Source organism: Erpetoichthys calabaricus, chromosome 4 (genome assembly GCF_900747795.2).
Source record: "Erpetoichthys calabaricus chromosome 4, fErpCal1.3, whole genome shotgun sequence".
NCBI classification, from domain to species: Eukaryota; Metazoa; Chordata; class Cladistia; order Polypteriformes; family Polypteridae; genus Erpetoichthys; species Erpetoichthys calabaricus.
Window position 1 is genome coordinate 110965552 of NC_041397.2, and position 9064 is coordinate 110974615.

The following is a 9064-nucleotide window of genomic DNA, read 5'->3' on the forward strand; positions in this document are numbered from 1 at the left end:
TGTTTAAATCACATGATTTGGTTTCTTAAACAAGGATGAAATTAAGTACAGAATTTGTGATCAATCAGCAACAATGACATCAAAGTGAGATATGCTGAGTTTAAGTGTAGTGTATATTTCTTTGTTATGTGAGTTATGTTATGAGTGTCTTATGGTATTTTTGCGTGGCTGAACTGTCATTAGCTGTGGTTACCAGTGAAATGCTGGCATATCTGGTCCTATTAGAATTGTGTCTGCTTGTTCTTCCAGTGTTTTGCATAGCACATGTGCTGGGATTAGGTATGTGTATGCAAAGCAAAAGATGTCTGCTTATCTGATATGTAAACTACAGGAACCAGTGTGGTTTGAAGGAACAGCATACAGCAGGGCATATTTTATTCTTTGGTGAATGCTCATGCTCCCCCAATGCTGCAATATACAGTAGAATTGATGGGGAATTCAGGAATGGTTGAGGCCTGAGCTACTCAAGGAATTGGCAGAGGGGCCCAGGGAGAAGTGACCCTGGAAGACTTGACTTTGGATAAGGACATTTCCTTTACTCACACAACAATTGTGTTCATATCACATGGGTTTCCCATTTGTTAAGTGATCGAAGTTTCAATATTTATTTATTTAATATCATTACTAGCTGTGCCACCCTTCTAAGATGGGTTGAAATCTAAGTAATCAAAGTTTGCTGTGCACCATCTTTTGGAATTTATTGAATGCATTGCATTTTTTATTCCAGCAGATAACACATCACAAACATTATATTTTAGGAATCACTACCAAATGGCATATAAGAACTGGACAGACACATAGATACACAAAGATACATAGACACACATTATATTAATATGGATACGCTGATTTCTGATTTCCTGCAGTTACTCTCTGTTGGACATATTCAGCATTCATGTTTGCAGTGCAACATCTATTGGAATTTATTTTTGTAAAGAATGCAGTAATGGAATTCATTGCATTATTTATTCCAACAGATGGTATATCATAAACATTAGCACTGCTTTTATGGATCCTATACTAAATGGCATATAATATAGACATAGCAACTGAACAGACACATAGTCAGACACTGGTCCTTTTATCAGGGTGGAGATTTTTAAATTGAAGATATGCTGATGTAATCATAGACTCAAGTGATGGCTGGTCTCAACTGCCTTTCACATGAGCTGCAAACTTGAGAGATATTATAGGGAGAGTGGAAAGGATCGGAAGGCTACCTTACATCTACAACATCTGAGAATGTAGGTGACTCTGAGAAGTGTAAAATCAGATATCTATATATATAGGGGCGTGGATTCACTAAACTGCCGACAAGTAAGATGCCAATGGCGCACGCAGAAAGGAGCCACGCCCACCAACTCTAAGACCATTGGATACGACGACAACTCGCAGAGCCAACTCGGACGCGATGACTCGGAAAAAACGCCGTCATTTATGTTCGTTTGTGCTACAGTACACATGCACCTCTGAGCCACGTTGACTTTTCAGTTACGACGCACGACCGCGTTCACCATAGCAAACTGTTTTACATGCTACATACAGCAATTCACATCCACGACAAACATGCGTCTTCTTAGATGGTCCTGCAGGAACACGGAAAACGTTTCCCCGCCCACCAACACTCCTTATTCCCCGACCGGCGTCCACCACATCCGCGACAAACATGCGTCTTCTTAGATGGTCCTGCAGGAACACGGAAGACGTTTCCCTGCCCACCAACACTCCTTTTTCCCCGGCCCGTGTCTACCCTCGCTCTCTAGGCATTCACACTGCCTGCTCATGTGCCGGACGCAAAAACTCACCAACCACCCAGTTAGTCCCTTTCGTTAGTGCTAGGAGTCCACATGCACCTCTGAGCCACGTTGACTTTTCATTATTCTTTTTGGTTACGACACCCGACCGTGTCCACTATCGAAAACCATGGGAAAGGAACAACGAAGCTCCGCCCAGAAACTCTACCCCTCCTCCCACGTGATGGGGAACGCACCTCAGAGCACTGCCCGCCAACTCAAACAGCTCATCAAACACATACTCACTCGCTTTGGTCTGTGCTGCTGTCCAAATCCAGCTGTGAGCCACGTTGACTGTTCTTTTGCACTCCATGGCTACCGCTTCAAATGTATTTCATGGAAACAACACTTCTTTCAATGTCATAGAAATTCCTGCATCAGGTAACTGTTTGTTTCTATCAGTCGGGTTTTTTTGGAAAAATGTCATTGACGAAACTGTTGTTCTCTAACTTCGCAACATGGCTGTTGGCTTTGTTTGCCAACATTGGGATAACTTCGGCGACGTGGTGTCAGTTGTTGTTAGTCACAGAGGCATTGTTATACAGTCTGCTCAACAATACGCTGACTGCATGAATACGTCCGGAGTCTATGGTGGCGAGGCAGAAATTGTGGCAATGTCCCAAATCCTTCCAGCTACTATCAGCATTTAATTCCAAGAATGTCCTCATGCCTCTCCTCGAGTTTACAGTCCGGCCCAGCGTCTCTCCATATCCCTGCTCTTTAGCAGTCCTTTGGATCATGGGCATTATGAGGTTCTCATGCCTCTCAAATACACACGTGATAACCTTCTGGTGACATCTTTTGACGCTGTCGGTATGTGCACACAGGGTGCACACCCACTTGCTCGTCACACTAATGTGACGTCACCTGCCTACTCTCCTCTTCCTGAAAAACATTTCAAGACACACTCCCCTGAACACACGCATTCCACACAGGACTTTCAATGCACCTTTTGTTCCAAAAGCTTCTGAGTGCAGAGATATCTGAACACACATTTAAAAAAACACAACACTAAATGAATTATGCAATGTGAACATTGCCAACAATGCTTCAAAACAACTCGCGCTCTCAAGAAACACTTACGAACTCATTCCACTCTCACCTTCAATTGCACATTTTGTAACGAGGACTTCACAGGTGAGATGGAGCTCCACAACCATATGCAGATCCATTCAACACAAAGATTTGTATGCAAAATTTGCGACAAACACTTTCACGCACGCAGACACCTTACTAACCATCTCAAAACACATTCCTTGATGAATTCTTTTCAGTGTCAACACTGCTCCAAAACCTTCACGCGCCAGAAATTTCTCAAAGCACATTTAAACACCCACTCCACTGAACAAACGCATTCCAAACAGATCTTTCAATGCACGATTTGTTCAAAAACGTTCCGAGTGCAGAGATATCTCAACATGCATTTAAATACACCCAGGCAAACAACACTGAATAATCAATAGCTGCAACTACTTTGCCCGCCCCAACTCCTCACCTGAGTCGGTTTTGTCTGTGTTCAGCAGTGTTTCCCAAACTCGGTCCTGGTGAACCCCTGTGGATGCAGGGTTTTGTTCCAACCAGATTCCTAATCATTAATGCCGGTGAAACTCATCCGGGATAAGTCGGTTTTTTCAAACGCAGCCGTGTAGCAGATTAGTCTAGCAGACTAGCTGGATGTAATAATCCGAGATGAATGCGCGCCCCCGCGCTGAGTGAAAACATGATCAGCAAGTCTTTGATAGGCTGCAACAAAATGACGAAAGAATGGGCGCATTTTTTTCACACAAGCTGGGTGGGTGGGTGTTAGTTAGTTAATTAGTTACTCGAAGGACTTCAAGATTTAATATGCACAAGCGGTAACACTGCAAAAGTAGCCCAAACCAGAAAAGATGGCTGGCAAAAAGTGGCCGACAAATTAAACGCGTGTGCATTGTACTTACTGAAAGCAGCATTACGGATTTTGCAAATGTTCATTTTTATCCCTCTGCTTAAAAAACATTAAAAAAGCGGCGTGATTATGTGGCGTATACTACGCCGCGGGTTGGTATGCAGCGTGTAAAACAGTTTGTTTGTCGCGGATAATTTGCCTTTTACTTTAACACGAAGACAATTGCCTGTTAGATTTGCCTTTGCGATGACAATTAATAAGGCACAGGGCTAAACTTTCAAAAAGATATGCATGTATCTGCCAAAACCAGTGTTCAGTCACGGACAGTTGTATGTAGCTCTCTCCAGAGTTCCATCTTTTCATTCACTTACTGGTATGCCTGCAGGAACATGTGCATCGAACAAGCGAGCGACACACACATACAGGCGCACGCACGTGTGAGAGAGAGAGCGCTGGACACATAAGAATAATAATACTTCATTACATTGATATACCAGTGTTTTCAGTATTCAAAGCGCTATCCACACAGGGAGGAACTGGGAAGCGAACCCAAAATCTTCCACAGTCTCCTTAATGCAAAGCAGCAACACTACCACTGCGCTACAAGGCAGAGAAGGTAGTTAAAGAATGCACCAGGCTTGATTTTGTTTTCACTTCTGTTTGGACAACTGTGTCGTTCAGGAAGTGTTCACCCATCAATACATAATTATGCGGCGTATGCTACACCGCGGGTTGGCTAGCGGGTCATACGCTCGCACTGATTACGTCCCTGCCCTTTGTACACCCCCCCCCCCCCTGCTAACCCCCCCCTCGCTACTACCGTGGTCAGGTGACTTGGTGGATTATATATAGAAAAGCAGCCAAAACCGCAAAGAACAATGAAAAGTCTATGTGACTCACAGGTGCATGTGGACTGTGCAAAGAGGAAAATGACTTAGGTGACGAGTTGGGGGTGGGCACATGAGCAGGCAGTGCATACTGAACGAGAAATCAGCAGACTAGCATGACGGAGGGGGCGGAATGGGCGTCCTTCCCCTCTCCTCCCATTCTGATATCCGCGCCTGAGCGCCGTCCACCCCGATCCCTCGCTCTGGGAGGAGAAGGCGCAATGGCATTTCGCCAGTTTTCAGTCACGGACAATTGTATGTTGGTTCATTCCGTGTATTGTTACAATGTTACTTTTCTTGGTGATTTATTACATTACCGATTTTTCAAATGTTAATTTTCTCCCTGTGCTTAAAAATCATTAAAAAAGCATATGGTACGCCGCGGGTTCGCTAGTATTAAATATTCTCATGACTAGCTCCTAAAAAGGTCTATTATACTACATTAGAAGAGCAATGAGTCTGAAGACGAAAGGGCAAAGAACCGGAACGAGGATAAAAGTAAAGTGGAAAGGTTTTGCAATTGACCTGCCTCCATATAATCAGGAATATTCACTTTTAAATAAGTTGGATGAACTGTTACAGTGAGGTCAGGAACTGTGACGTTTTGGATACTAAGGAGAACCAGGTTAAGTTTCTTATTTCAGACACTATTTTAGAACGGGATGGGTTTCATCTGATATGGTAATATGGAGTGGAAAAGGCAGGAAGGAGACTAGAGATTTATGTGAATGAGCAATGGTTAAAAGTGACATGCTATAATTAAAACTAAAATATGTGATCCAGACATTCAAATGCTGACTGAATTTGTCTGCATTACCGCCTAAGGAGATAAGTTACAACATCCTGGTTAACTCAGCAACAGAAATGATTTGTTCTGTTACTTGATGATAAATCATTCTGAGCTTTCAATGCTGGTGATTTCAACCAGGGGAACAAACGTCTGACTGTCTCTAACACCTGAATTTCCCTATCTTTAATGCTCTCAACATGGTGCTCTTTGACTTCTGCTATTGGCTAGCGTCATTCAGTCTAAAGCAGTTACCAAGCTGAGGAATGAGTCTTTTGTTTCAAAGAATTCTTGGATAATGATGTAGGACCACACCATGATCTTTAAGTTATTTTGCCCATTCTAAAAAATGTTTCAGTGTAGTACGTTAATGTCTACATTTTCAAGGAGCATATTTTTGTCTGGGCGGCACGGTGGCGCAGTGGGTAGCGCTGCTGCCTCGCAGTTGGGAGACCTGGGGACCCGGGTTCGCTTCCCGGGTCCTCCCTGCGTGGAGTTTGCATGTTCTCCCCGTGTCTGCGTGGGTTTCCTCCGGGTGCTCCGGTTTCCTCCCACAGTCCAAAGACTTGCAGGTTAGGTGGATTGGCGATTCTAAATTGGCCCTAGTGTGTGCTTGGTGTGTGGGTGTGCTTGTGTGTGTCCTGCGGTGGGTTGGCACCCTGCCCAGGTTTGTTTCCTGCCTTGTGCCCTGTGTTGGCTGGGATTGGCTCCAGCAGACCCCCGTGACCCTGTGTTCGGATTCAGCGGGTTGGAAAATGGATGGATGGATGGATATTTTTGTCTAGCATCTTTTACTAGTCTTTGCTGCTCACTATAAACATATCCTGGATTAGATTGCTCTTTATGACCAGAGAAATCCAGTTGTCACAGGTAGCCCATAGAGAAAGCATTTAGCACTGGTGACTATATTTTCATAGTCTGAAACCATTTATCATGCCAGATAGCGTGGACAATTAATCTGTTTGGCCATATATTATTTTCGTTGCTGCAGAAAGTTACTGAGTGATGGAGGTAAGCTTAGTTGGATTTTTTATTATTCACTTTCTCATTATAAGCACTGAAAAACGTAACACAATGTATCCACTTTCTTACTTTTTTATAGTTAGTTTCCTGTTGGGCTGGATTAAAAAAAATAAAATATCAAACTATAAATTATTCATCTTGACAATATCTGCAAGATGTTTAGACATATAGTTCACAAATATCTAATTTCCTCATAATGACATGCTCTTTTATTATTACAATGCAGGGTTGCGGACTGGAGACAATAGTGAGTACAAGGAAACCTGCTACTCCCTAAGGAGGGTTGTGAAGAAGGCAAAGAGGTGGTAAAAGGAGAAAGTTTAATTGTCACTTGGGGGACAGCAGGTGAATGTGGCAGGTACCACAGACCATTATGGACTTTACTAAACCCACTGTATGATTTGAATCTTTTCTGGCTGATGACATGAATACTTTCTATGTGCAGTTTGACACTAATGGAGCTAGCATTAAGTTGCCAGTTAGGGAGGATAGCATTAGCACTGCTCAGAACAGTGGAGTTGCGATCTATGTTTCAGAGCTCAATGTTCTTCATGATCTGAGGTGTGTGAACTGCAGAAAAGCACCAGGTCAAGATGGAATTTCTGGATGCATTCTTAAAAAGTGAAGCAAGAAGGGGGCAAAGCCCCCTAGTTATTTTAAATGTTCATCAGGGGAATAAATTTCTCTAACAGTTTAGTTGAAGGGTGTTCACATGGGGATTCATAACACACGAATAGTTTATTGAATAACTAAGAAGCATTATTTGATTATGTTATAATAATATTATTCGCAAGATGATATAAATGCCATTGAATTATATGAAAAACAAGGAGCCACATTACATTAATTTTCTCTATGCTTAGTTAAGTAATTTCTAAAAAAAGCCACCACTTCAAAAATATCAGTCCACGCTAATTCAGTCAAGATAATACTGTATATTGAATCAAATCGGGGCATTGTGAATCGAAATCAGATCGAATTGGGACATCAGTGCTGATACCTGACCCTAATGTCAGGGCTATCCAGAAGAAGAAATGAGTGAATGATGAGAAACTTCTTAGTAGCTACACAAATGGGGCAAATGTCTTGAACATGGCAAGATTATACATAGAACTTTATTTGTCCTCAGGAGGAAATTTGACTTTTAACATAAGCTAAGTGAATACACACACACACATACACACTCTCTATTTGGTCTGAATACACACCAGAAAGCAAGAAAATTCAAAAGAATACAGGCATATTGCTATTGGTATAAAGGAGACCAGGTAGCTTTTCTTGACATACTTCAGCTGAATAATTTGTTGGCAATAAGTACTCAGTATTAGTGGGTCAGAGATAAAATGTGCAGCATTGTTCATAATGGCATTCAGTTTTGTTTTAATTCTCTCCTTCCCTACAACCTCCTGTGGGTCCACAGTGCATCCCATAACTGAGCTTGCACTTTTAATTAGCTTGTTTATCTCCTTTCATCTTTTGAGAGATGAGAAATGCAAATGATGTGAAACTCAATCCAAGGTGTTAAGAAATATTTAAAACATGCTTTAAAAACATGCATTATACTGCCTTCTTGATTTTTGATTGCTAAAATCATGTTAATTTGTTATCAGCTAACATCAATACATAAATTAACAGGCCAAATCAAATAACATGGAATAAAACATTATTTAAAATTTGCCACAATTTATTATCATATTTTTGCTTACCAGTGCTATCTTGTGCCTTGCTAGTGCCCATTCGGGTCTTGGATTGAAACTTCTGTTTAGGTACATCCAGCCTTAAAACAGAAATATATTCATAGTCAGCATCTTTTTGAAAGTAGTAGACAAAAACTAAATATTAAATCCAGGTAATGCTTATTAAATTGGTGGTATATTGCTAGCCATCAGAATCTCATTATGTGCACACTTTACATTCCTACAACTGTAGCATAGGCTCCTTCCTCTAGGCAGTAAAAGCTTAGAATCAGACAGAAAGATCAATCAATTAATTCTATTTTAAGGCTATAACATTTTAAAATTTTTTTAAAGAGGACTCAAATACATTTATGTAAGAATAGCAATACTGTACATAATAAAGTGAAAGTGGAGGAAATCAAAGCCTAGGAGTCTTAATTGAAAAATGAACACAGTCAATTGTTAGTGTAATATTTTATATTTTGATTTATAGGTTATAGGATTATTACTGTTATGCATACATACATTCTTACTTTGTGAGCTAATTAAGTGGCAAATACCAGGTAAAATTATAACTTCATAAGCTGAAAATGATTCAGTTTTTTTTTTTTTTTTTTATTTTATTACATTGAAGAGTTTCACAGTTTGGGAGTATATTTTATATTTTGCAGAGGTTGACTAATATATATACATACAATCTCTGCTATAGGAAAGTATCTTCATGACATGCCACCAATTCTGAATTTCTTTATGGGAAGTGTGACCTGCCTAGGGTTTAATGTTTGATTTGTGACCGAATTACAGAAATGTTTCTAATTACAGCACAAGACCTTAGGCCAAAGATTTAATATATGACCATTCCTTCCCACCCATAAAAGTCTCTTTTTTGAAATGCATTAGGGAGTGTGAATCCATGATTATAATCTATTGACTATCTTACTCAGTCATTTTTTTGCAGTAACTGCCTCAATAAGTGCCAAGATAGGCAGTAAGGAGCAGGCAGGATCTTT